Raw genomic sequence first — 12,021 nt, forward strand, 5'->3', positions numbered from 1 at the left:
GCCCAGATCCTGGGCCCGTGCCCTGTGGGCTGCTCTACCCCAAACTTAGCATAAGATCCAGAAATCCCACTCTTGGGTATATATGCAAGAGAACTGAAGGCATATGTCCACATAAAAACTTGTACACGTATGTTCATAGCAGCATTGTTGATAATAACCAAAAACTGAAATCAACTAAAAAATCCATCAACTGGCAGTGGGGATAGACAAAATGTGGTATAGCCATACAATGGAATATTCTTCAGCTATAAAAAGGAATGAAGTGCTAATACATGCTACAACATGGATGAACCTTAAAATCCTGCTCAGTAAAGAAAACCAGATGCAAGGTGGGCAGAGGACGTTGGGGACCCAGGGTCATGCAGAAGCTTGCCTTAGGGGTTCAGTGTCTGGCAGCGGTGGTGACACTTATTGCTATGCACTGGACCTCAGACAGATTTTCCCTCAGAGTTTTAGGCTGCCTCAGCATCGGGTATTTTTGAGAAGATTCAGACCTGGATGGGAACCTTAGAACTTGATTTTCCTCGTAATCGATGTCCTGAGCCCTCCTTCTGGCTGGTGGCAGAAAACGGTGATCTTAGATTTGCAGAGAGCGTGGGCAGTTTTCCCAGGGAGATACCCACGGCGGCCACACGATGGCAGCCTTGCACAAACCAAAGCCCGCTCAGCCCAGGCGGCAGGCAGCCCTTGGTGTGTGTCCCCAGGCAGTGGACCCAGCCTGCCTCCTGTAGAATCCGCGGACGCCCAGCCTGGGTGGGCATCTTTAATCGCAGCTGGAAACTCGGTGCTTTACAAGGGAAAGAAACAGCCGTGCAAACTGCTCATGCCTGCCTCTGTTGATCGGTTTCAGTATGGAACTAGTTCCCCCCCCCCCCCCCCCCCCCGCTCCGCCTCTCTGGCATTTCAGTGTGCAACAAGACGGATAATAAGTTAGACTTATTCTTGAGAGAGCTCAAATCTCTATTCCTTTCTTTCTTTTAAGGAAAAAATGTTTATCTTTCATTGTGAGTCCAGGAGTGCAGACAGATTTCAAAGTTTCCTAATTTCTTCACTCACCCGGTAGGCCTGCCAGCAAAAAAATAGGACCTGGAGCTGCCAACCCACTAAAATTCACCCTACCTCCCTCCGCCACAGGTTGAAAGAGGAGGCTGTGAGGCTCACCTGCTCCCCGGGTAGCTCACAGGGTGAGCGTTTGGGCGATGCTGCGGTTAAAGGGAGAGAATGAAAAATGTTGGGTGGGGCTTCCCTGGTAGCGCAATGGTTGAGAGTCCGCCTGCCTATGCAGGGAACGTGGGTTCGTGCCCCGGTCCAGGAAGATCCCACATGCCACAGAGCGGCTGGGCCCGTGAGCCATGGCCGTTGAGCGTGCACGTCCGGAGCCTGTGCTGCACAACGGAAGAGGCCACAACAGTGAGAGGCCCACATACCGCAAAAAAAAGAAGAAAAAAATGTTGGGTGAACACTGAACCATCTGTGGAGGTCTGGTGTGCTCCCAGCAAAGGGAATTGTTCCCTCTCGGTTTCCATGCACCCGCATGTGGGATTCACACTGTTCCCATCAGCACTAGGTGCAGAGAAACAGGGAGATCATTCCATCAAGCTCTCTTTTAAAAAAAAAAACAGCTTACTGAGATATAATTGATATACAGTAAACTGCACATACTTATTGTATATAATTCGGTTAGTTTGGACATATGCACACACCCGTGAAGCCGTCACCACCATATCAAGGTAATGGACATGTCCATCACCTCCAAACATTTCCTGTGTCCCTTTTTTTTGGGGAGGGGTAAGAAGATTTAACAGGAGATACGCCCTCTTCATCAATTTTTAAGTGCATAATACGCTAGTCATGACTGCAGGCGCTGCTGCACGTTAGCTCTCTGGAATGTGTTCATCTTATGTAACTGAAACTTTATATCAATTGAACAACAGCTCCTGCATCCCCCACTCCCCTGGCCCCTGGTAACCACCATTCAATTTTCTACTTCTATGAGTTTGACTATTTTAGGTACCTCATGTAAGTGGAATCATGCAATATTTTTCATTCTGTGTCCAGCTTATTTCACTCAGCGTAATGTTCTCCAGTTTCATCCGTGTTGTCACCAATGGCAGGATTTCCTTCTTTTTCAAGGCTGAAGAATATTCCATTGCATGGAGAGACCTGCAAGATGGCGGAAGAGTAAGATGTGGAGATCCCCTTCCTCCCCACAAATACCTCAGAAATACATCGATATGTGGAACACCTCCTACAGAACACCTACTGAACGCTGGCAGAAGACCCCAGACTTCCCAAAAGGCAAGAAACTCCCCACGTACCTGGGTAGGGCAAAAGAAAAAAGAAAAGACAGAGATAAAAGGATAAGAACGGGACCTGCACCAGTGGGAGGGAGTTGTGAAGGAGGAAAGGTTTCCACACACTAGGAAGCCGCTTCGCCGTCGGAGATGGTCGGGGGTATGGTGGGGTGGAGGGAAGCTTCGGAGCCATGGAGGAGAGCACAGCAACAGGGGTGCGGAGGGCAAAGCAGAGATTCCTGTACAGAGGATCGGTGCTGACCGGCACTCACCAGCCTGAGAGGCTTGTCGGCTCACCTGCGGGGACGGGTGGGGGCTGGAGCTGAGGCTCAGGCTTCGGAAGTCAGATCCCAGGGAGAGGACTGGGGATGGCTGCGTGAACACAGCCTGAAGCGGGCTAGTGTGCCACAGCTAGCTGGGAGGGAGTCCAGGAAAAAGTCTGGAGCTGCCTAAGAGGCAAGAGACCAATGTTTCGGGGTGAGCCAGGAGAGGGGATTCAGAGCATGGCCTAAATGAGCTCCAGAGATGGGCATGAGCTGCGGCTATCAGTGTGGACAACAGACATGGGAATGAAATGCTAAGGCTGCTGCTGCAGCCACCAAGAAGCCTGTGTGCAAGCACAGGTCACTGTCCACACCTCCCCTCCCAGGAGCCTGTTCAGCCCACCACTGCAAGGGTCCCGTGATCCAGGGACAACTTCCCCAGGAGAACACATGTCACACCTCAGGCTGTTGCAATGTCACGCCAACCTCTGCCACCGCAGGCTCGTCCTGCACACTGTACCCCTCCCTACCCCCAGCATGAGTGACCCAGAGCCCCCGAATCAGCTTCTCCTTTAACCCCCGTCCTGTCTGGGTGGGAACAGATGCCCTCAGGCAACCTACACACAGAGGTGGGGCCAATCCAAAGCTGAACCCTGGGAGCTGTGCAAACAAAGAAGAGACAGGGAAATTTCTCCCAGCAGCCTCAGGAGCAGCGGATTAAATCTCCACAATCAACTTGACGTACCCTGCGTCTGTGGAATACCTGAATAGACAATGAATCATCCCAAAATTGAGGCGGTGGACTTTGGGAGCAATGATATATATATATTTTTTCCTTTTTCTCTTTTTGTGAGTGTGTATATGTATGTTTCTTTGTGTGATTTTGTCTGTATAGCTTTGCTTTTACCATTTGTCCTAGGGTTCTGTCTGTCTTTTTTTTTTTAGTATAGTTTTTAGCGCTTGTTATCATTGGTGGATTTGTTTTTGGTTTGGCTGCTCTCTTCTTCCTGTCTTTTTCTTTTTTTATTACTTTTTAATTTTTTATTTTTAATAATTTTTTATTTTAATAAATTTATTTCCTTTTTTTTTTCTTTCTTTCTTTTTTTCTCCCTTTTCTTCTGAGCCATGTGGCTGACAGGGTCTTGGTCCTCCGACCGGATGTCAGGCCTGTGTTTCTGAGGTGGGAGAGCTAAGTTCAGGACATTGGTCCACCAGAGACCTCCTGGCTCCACATAATATCAAACGGCGAAAGCTCTCCCATAGATCTCCATCTCAACGCTAAGACCCAGCTCCACTCAACAACCAGCAAGCTATAGCTCTGGACACCCTATGCCAAACAATTAGCAAGACAGGAACACAACCCCACCCATTAGCAGAGAGGCTACCTAAAATCATAATAAGGTCACAGACACCCCAAAACATACCACCGGCCACGGTCCTGCCCACCAGAAAGACAATATCCAGCCTCATCTACCAGAACACAGGCACCAGTCCCCTCCACCAGGAAGCCTAAACAACCCACTGAACCAACCTTAGCCACTGGGGGCAGACACCGAAAACAACAGGAACTATGAACCTGCAGCCTGCGAATAGGAGACCCCAAACACAGCAAGTTAAGTAAAATGAGAAGACAGAGAAACACACAGCAGATGAAGGAGCAAGGTAAAAACCCACCAGACCAAACAAATGAAGAGGAATTAGGAAGTCTACCTGAAAAAGAATTCAGAGTAATGATATAAAGATGATGCCAAATTTTGGAATTAGATTGGAGAAAATACAAGAAACGTTTAAAATGGACCTAGAAGAACTAAAGAGCAAACAAATAAAGATGAACAACAAAATAAATGAAATTAAAAATTCTGTAGAAGGAATCAATAGCAGAATAACTGAGGCAGAAGGATGGAGAAGTGACCTGGAAGATAAAACAGTGGAAATAACTAACACAGGGCAGATTAAGAAAAAGCAATGAAAAGAATTGAGGACAGTCTCAGAGACCTCTGGGACAATATTAAACATACCAACATTCAAATGATAGAGGTCCCAGAAGAAGAAGAGAAAAAGAAAGGGACTGAGGAAATATTTTAGGACATTATAATTGAAAACTTCCCTAATAGGGGAAAGGAAATAGTCAAGTCCAGGAAGCACAGAGAGTCCCATACAGGATAAATCCAAAGAGAAACATGACAAGACACATATTAATCAAACTATCAAAAATTAAATACAAAGAAAAAATATTAAAAGCAGCAAGGGAAAAACAACAAATAACATACAAGGGAATCCCCATAAGTTTAACAGCTGATCTTTCAGCAGAAACTCTGCAAGCCAGAAGGGAGTGGCAAGACATATTTAAAGTGATGAAAGGGAAAACCCTACAACAAAGATTACTCCACCCAGGAAGGATCTCATTCAGATTTGACAGAGAAATCAAAAGCTTTACAGACAAGCAAAAGCTAAGAGAATTCAGCACCACCAAACCAGCACTACAACAAATGCAAAAGGAACTTCTCTAGGCAGGAAACACAAGAGAAGGAAAAGACCTACAGTAACAAACCCCAAACAATTGAGAAAATGGTAATAGGAACATACATATCGATAATTACCTTAAATGTAAATGGATTAAATGCTCCAACCAAAAGACATAGACTGGCTGAATGGATACAGAAACAAGACCCATATATTTGCTGTCTACAAGAGACCCACTTCAGACCTAGGGACACATACAGACTGAAAGTGAGGGGATGGAAAAAGATATTCCATGCAAATGGAAATCAAAAGAAAGCTGTGCCGGGGACCAGCCCCAGCCGGACAGGTTTCACCCAAAGGGGAGACGGAGTCGGCGTGGACAGAGCACAAGACACCTCAGAGGATGCAAGGATCTGCCAAATTTATTCGCATGATTCCAAAATACTTATACTGTAAGGCAATCTCATTTTCAATCTTAAAAACTTCATTCCCATGCCAGAAAATCCCCTACATACATCATGAAAACAAAAGTAATTTACATCAGCAGGTTAAACAAGTTAAGTAATCTTCTTATTGTTTCCAGTCTCCTTCGTCCCCTGTGGTTAGGTACATCTTGGTCACATCTAGGTCAGGAACTCTGTTTGTTCTTCTCAGGAGATTAAAGTGTTCTTGTACCTGCACATTCTGCTCAATCAAGCCATTATTCTGTTAATACTTAAAAACAATAATACAACATTTCATCCACAGATTTTCTCACCCTATCATTATAATCAAAACAATGTACATTATTTTTTATACTTCTAAAAGGCCTTGGGAAGTTATAAACAGCTGCCATATAGCCTATTCTATTTAATATTAAATTCTATTTAGTATTGAATAAACCCACCGTTGCATAAAACCTCCTCGCCACCATTCCCAGGTATTTCCCAACATGTTTATAACTCCACTGGGAGGCCATGACTCTTACAATTTTTCTTTTAAAATCAAAGGCTACTGCAGAAATATTCCCACCATTGTATTTCCCCAACAAATATAATCATTAAAGGAGCCGAAGTAGCTACAATTCTTCTCTTGGTTTTTACCCTAACTTGGGGTTTTTCTTAAACCCCTGCATTAAAACTATACATTTTTCCCAACACCAATAACAATCCTACAAAAATCACCTTAGGCAAAGGCAGGGGAAAACAAGGGGAATCACACAGAGCAAAGCTTTGCTTCCACACAGAGGAAAGCTGTGGTCCACGGAGAAAATGGGAAACAAAGCCCTGCTGCGGCGGGAGAGCAGTTGCCATTGGCCAGGTCTCTTATCTGCTACCTGGGTTCCCATCTGAGCTGGGCGTGGGAAGCGAAGCAGCCATGGGGACAAGAGACCTCCCTCAAAAGGGGTGAGGGTTCAGGCTCCTGCAAAGTTGGGGGGGTGAGGGTCTATGCCCCACCTCTGTTGGCCCCCAAGTTCTCTCCTGATGGCCCCTCTGCGACTGTGCCTGTCTTAGGTTGTTCCTTCCCTGAGGAATCTTACCCGTCTCTGGCTAACCAGCCATCCTCCGGGGCCAAGCAGGGAGATGTGAGGTGTGCGAGTGAGCGAGGTGCAGCGCCCCCAGAGAAGGTCAGTTCTCTGTCACCTTGGTAGCCTATGCCCCCGTGGCCTCCACGCCCAGCACCTGCCCTGGGATTCCCTCGCCAACTGGCGGGGCCCCGGCTCTGATCACATGTCTTCGGGAACCCAGGTTTCTCCTCCAGAGAGGGCCCAGCTTACAGCACTGGGCAAGAGAGACCAATTACACGGCACCAGCCACCAGGAGGGAGCTGCTCTTCATGGAACAACAGGGTAGGGGGAGTGTAGAAAACCCTGTGTTCAGGAAGCTTTGCAAACGAGAGCTTTGCTTTTCCATTTTTATGTCCAACAGCATCAGCTTTGCAGAGGAGAACTTTGCCTCTCCATATTTATACCTGACAGCACCAGCTTTGCTGACACTAAGGGTCTCGTCCGTGCTGAGACTCAAAGGCACTTCCTATGTGGCTCCCGACAAAGCTGGAGTAGCAATTCTCATATCAGACAAAATAGACTTTAAAATAACGACTATTACAAGAGACAAAGAAGGACACTACCTAATGATCAAGGGATCAATCCAAGAAGAAGATATAATGATTGTAAATATATATGCACCCAACATAGGAGCACCTCAATACATAAGGCGAATGCTAACATCCATAAAAGGGGAAATCGACAGTAACACAATAATAGTAGGGGACTTTAACGCCCCACTTTCACCAATGGACAGATCATCCAAAATGAAAATAAATAAGGAAACACACGTTTAAATTACACAATAGACCAGATATATTTAATTGATATTTATAGGACTTTCCATCCAAAAACAACAGAATACAATTTCTTCTCAAGTGCTCATGGAACATTCTCCAGGATAGATCATATCTTGGGTCACAAATCAAGTCTTGGTAAATTTAAGAAAACTGAAATCGTATCAAGTGCCTTTTCTGACTACAACACTATGAGACTAGATATCAATTACAGGAAAAAATCTGTAAAAAATAAAAACACATGGAGGCTAAACAATACACTACATAATAACCATGAGATGACTGAAGAAATCAAAAATGAAATAAAAAAAATACCTAGAAACAAATGACAATGAAAACACGACGACCCAAAACATATGGGATGCAGCAAAAGCAGTTCTAAGAGGGAAGTTTATAGCAATACAATCCTACCTCAAGAAACAGAAAACATCTCAAATAAACAACCTAACCTTACACTTAAAGCCATTAGAGAAAGAAGAACAAAAAACCCCCACAGTTAGCAGAAGGAAAGAAATCAGAAAGATCAGATCAGAAATAAATGAAAAAGAAATGAAAGAAACAATAGCAAAGATCAATAAAACTAAAAGCTGGTTCTTTGAGAAGATAAACAAAATTGATAAACCATTAGCCAGACTCATCAAGAAAAAAAGGGAGAAGACTCAAATCAATAGAATTAGAAATGAAAAAGGAAAGGTAACAACTGATGCTGCAGAAATACAAAGGATCATGAGAGATTACTACAAGCAACTGTATGCCAATAAAATGGACAACCTGGAAGTAATGGACAAATTCTTAGAAAAGCAAAACCTTCTGACACAGAACCAGGAAGAAATAGAAAATATAAACAGACCAATCACAAGCACTGAAATTGAGACTGTGATTAAAAATCTTCCAACAAACAAAAACCCAGGACCAGATGGCTTCACAGGGGAATTCTATCAAATATTTAGAGAAGAGCTAACACCTATCCTTCTCAAACTCTTCCAAAATATAGCAGAGGGAGGAACACTTCCAAACTCATTCTATGAGACCACCATCACCCTGATACCAAAAGCAGACAGGGATGTCACAAAGAGAGAAAACTACAGGCAATATCACTGAAAACAGATGCAAGAATCCTCAACAGAATACTAGCAAACAGAATCCAGCAGCACATTAAAAGGATCATACACCATGATCACGTGGGGTTTATCCCAGGAATGCACAGATTGTTCAATATACACAAATCAATCAATGTGATACACCATATTAACAAATTGAAGGATAAAAACCATATGATTATCTCAATAGATGTGGAAAAAGCTTTTGACAAAATTCAACACCGATTTATGGTAAAAACCCTCCACAAAGCAGGCAGAGAGGGAACTTACCTCAACATAATAAAGGCCATATATGACAAACCCACAGCCAACATCGTTCTCAATGGTGAAAAACTGAAACCATATCCACTAAGATCAGGAAGGAGACAAGGTTGCCCACTCTCAGCACTGTTATTCAACATAGTTTTGGAAGTTTTAGCCACAGCAATCAGAGAAGAAAAAGAAATAAAAGGAATCCAAATCAGAAAAGAAGAAATAAAGCTGTCACTGTTTGCAGATGACATGATACTATACACAGAGAATCCTAAAGATGCTACCAGAAAACTACTAGAGCTAATCAGTGAATTTGGTAAAGTAGCAGGATACAAAATTAATGCACAGAAATCTCTTGCATTCCTAGACACTAATGGTGAAAAATGTGAAAGTGAAATTAAGAAAACACTCCCATTTGCCATTGCAACAAAAAGATTAAAATACCTAGGAATAAACCTACCTGAGGAGACAAAAGACCTGTACTCAGAAAACTATATGACACTGATGAAAGAAATTAAAGATGATACAAACAGATGGAGAGATATACCATGTTTTTGGATTGGAGGAATCAACATTGTGAACATGACTGTACTAGCCAAAGCAATCTACAGATTCAATGCAATCCCTATCAAATTACCAATGGCATTTTTCACAGAGCTAGAACAAAAAATTTCACAATTTGTATGGAAACACAAAGAACCCCGAATAGCCAAAACAATCTTAAGAAAGATAAATGGAGCTGGAGGAGTCATGCTCCCTGACTTCAGACTATATTACAAGGCTACAGTAATGAAGACAGTATGGTACTGGCACAAAAACAGAAATATAGATCAATGGAACAGGATAGAAAGCCCAGAGATAAACCCACGCACAAATGCTCACCTTATTTTTGATAAAGGAGGCAAGAATATACAATGGAGAAAAGAGAGCCTCTTCAATAAGTGGTGCTGGAAGAACAGCTACATGTAGAAGAATGAAATTAGAACACCTGCTAACACCATACACAAAAATAAACCCAAAATGGATTGAAGACCTAAATGTAAGGCCAGACTATAAAACTCTTAGAGGAAAACATAGGCAGAACACTTCATGACATAAATCACACCAAGATCCTTTTTGACCCACCTCTTAGAGAAATGGAAATAAGAATAAACAAATGGGACTGAATGAAACTTAAAAGCTTTTTCACAGCAAAAGAAACCATAAACAAGATGAAAAGACAACCCTCAGAATGGGAGAAAATATTTGCAAATGAAGCAACTGATAGATGATTAATCTCCAAAATTTAAAAGCAGCTTATGTAGCTCAATATCAACAAAACAAACAACCCAATCCAAAAATGGGCAGAAGACCTAAACAGACATTTCTCCAATGAAGATATACAGATTGCCAACAAACACATGAAAGGATGCTCAACATCACTAATAATTAGAGAAATGCAAATCAAAACTACAATGAGGTATCACCCCACACCAGTCAGGATGGCCATCATCAAAAAATCTAGAAACAATAAATGCTGGAGAGGGTGTGGAGAAAAGGGAACCCTCTTGCAGTGTTGGTGGGAATGTGAATTGATACAGCCACTATGGAGAACAGTATGGAGGTTCCTTAAAAAACTAAAAATAGAGCTACCATATAACCCAGCAATCCCATTACTGGGCATATACCCTGAGAAAACCATAATTCAAAAAGAGTCATGTGCCACAATGTTCATTGCAGCTCTATTTACAATTGCTAGGGTATGGAAGCAACTTAAGTGCCCATCGACAGATGAAAGGATAAAGAAGATGTGGTACATATATACAATGGAATATTACTCAGCCATAAAAAGAAATGAAACTGAGTTATTTGTAGTGAGGTGGATGGACCTAGAGTCTGTCATACAGAGTGAAGTAAGTCAGAATGAGAAAAATAAATACCGTATGCTAACACATATATGTGCAATCTAAAAAAAGAAAAAAAAGGTTTTGAAGAACTTAGGGGCAGGACAGGAATAAAGACGCAGACATAGAGAATGGATTTGAGGACATGGGGAGAGGGAAGGTTAAGCTGGGATGAAGTGAGAGAGTGGCATGGACTTATATATACTACCAAATGTAAAATAGATAGCTAGTGGGAAGCAGCCGCATAGCACAGCGAGATCAGCCCGGTGCTTTGTGACCACCTAGAGGGGCGGGATAGGGAGGCGGGGAGGGAGACACAGGAGGGAGGAGATACGGGGATACATATATATGTATAGCTGATTCACTATGTTATAAAGCAGAAACTAACAGACCAGTGTAAAGCAATTATACTCCAATAAAGATGTTAAAAAGAATTCCATTGCATATATATATCACTTTTTAAAAATCTGCTCATCTGTCATTGGACATTTAGGTTGTTTCCATGTCTTGGCTATTGTGAGAAATGCTGTAGTGAACATGGGGTGCAGAGATCTACAACATTGTAAATCAACTATACTTCAATCAAATAAATTTTGAAAAAATCCTGATTTTGATTCTTTCTCTTTAATGGTACCTCCCAGAGCAGGACTCTTTCAGTCAGACTCATTTTTTGCATTTGATGGCATTTTCTTTTTCTTTTCTTTCTTTTTTTTTTTTAAAAATGACTATTTATTTTGAATTTTATTTATTTTTGGCTGCGCTGGGTCTTCGTTGCTGCGCTCAGGCTTCCTCTAGTTGCTCCGAGCGGGGGCTACTCTTCGTTGTGGTGCGCGGGCTTCTCATTGCGGTGGCTTCTCTTGTTGCCGAGCACGGGCTCCAGAGCGGAGGCTCAGTAGTTGTGGCGCTTGGGCTCAGTTGCTCTGTGGCATATGGGATCTTCCTGGACCAGGGGTCGAACCTGTGTCCCCTGCGTTGGCAGGAGGACTCCTAATTACTGCACCACCAGGGAAGTCCCCATTTTATTTTTCTTATGCAACCTGTTCCCTTCCTTTTGTGCACCACTGTGTTGCAGGGAGGTGGGGGTGGGGTTGTGCGATGCCTACCTCTGGGTAAATGTGCATTGACCCCCCCACACCCAGAGCAGGGTTCTGGGGAGGAACACATGTGGGGTCCTTTGTGCTCCTGTGCAGCCCCTGCCCGTCCCTGCTCTCAGCTCCCCGGCCCTTCAGCATCCTCCCTGGAGGAGGGGTTCAGGAAGCCCTGGGGCCCGTGCTCCTAGAGGCAGGTCACCATCCAGCTGTGATCTGGACTCCCTTCTGTTCTGTGTCATCAGTGTGGCCCCATTTTCACCTTTAGTTTTCTGATATGCTACTCGGCCTTTTCTCAGCAGCAGCATCTAAAACATTTTGGGGCCAGTTTTGCTCATTTATAAAATGGGAATAGT

Source organism: Pseudorca crassidens, chromosome 1 (genome assembly GCF_039906515.1).
Source record: "Pseudorca crassidens isolate mPseCra1 chromosome 1, mPseCra1.hap1, whole genome shotgun sequence".
Classification (NCBI taxonomy): domain Eukaryota; kingdom Metazoa; phylum Chordata; class Mammalia; order Artiodactyla; family Delphinidae; genus Pseudorca; species Pseudorca crassidens.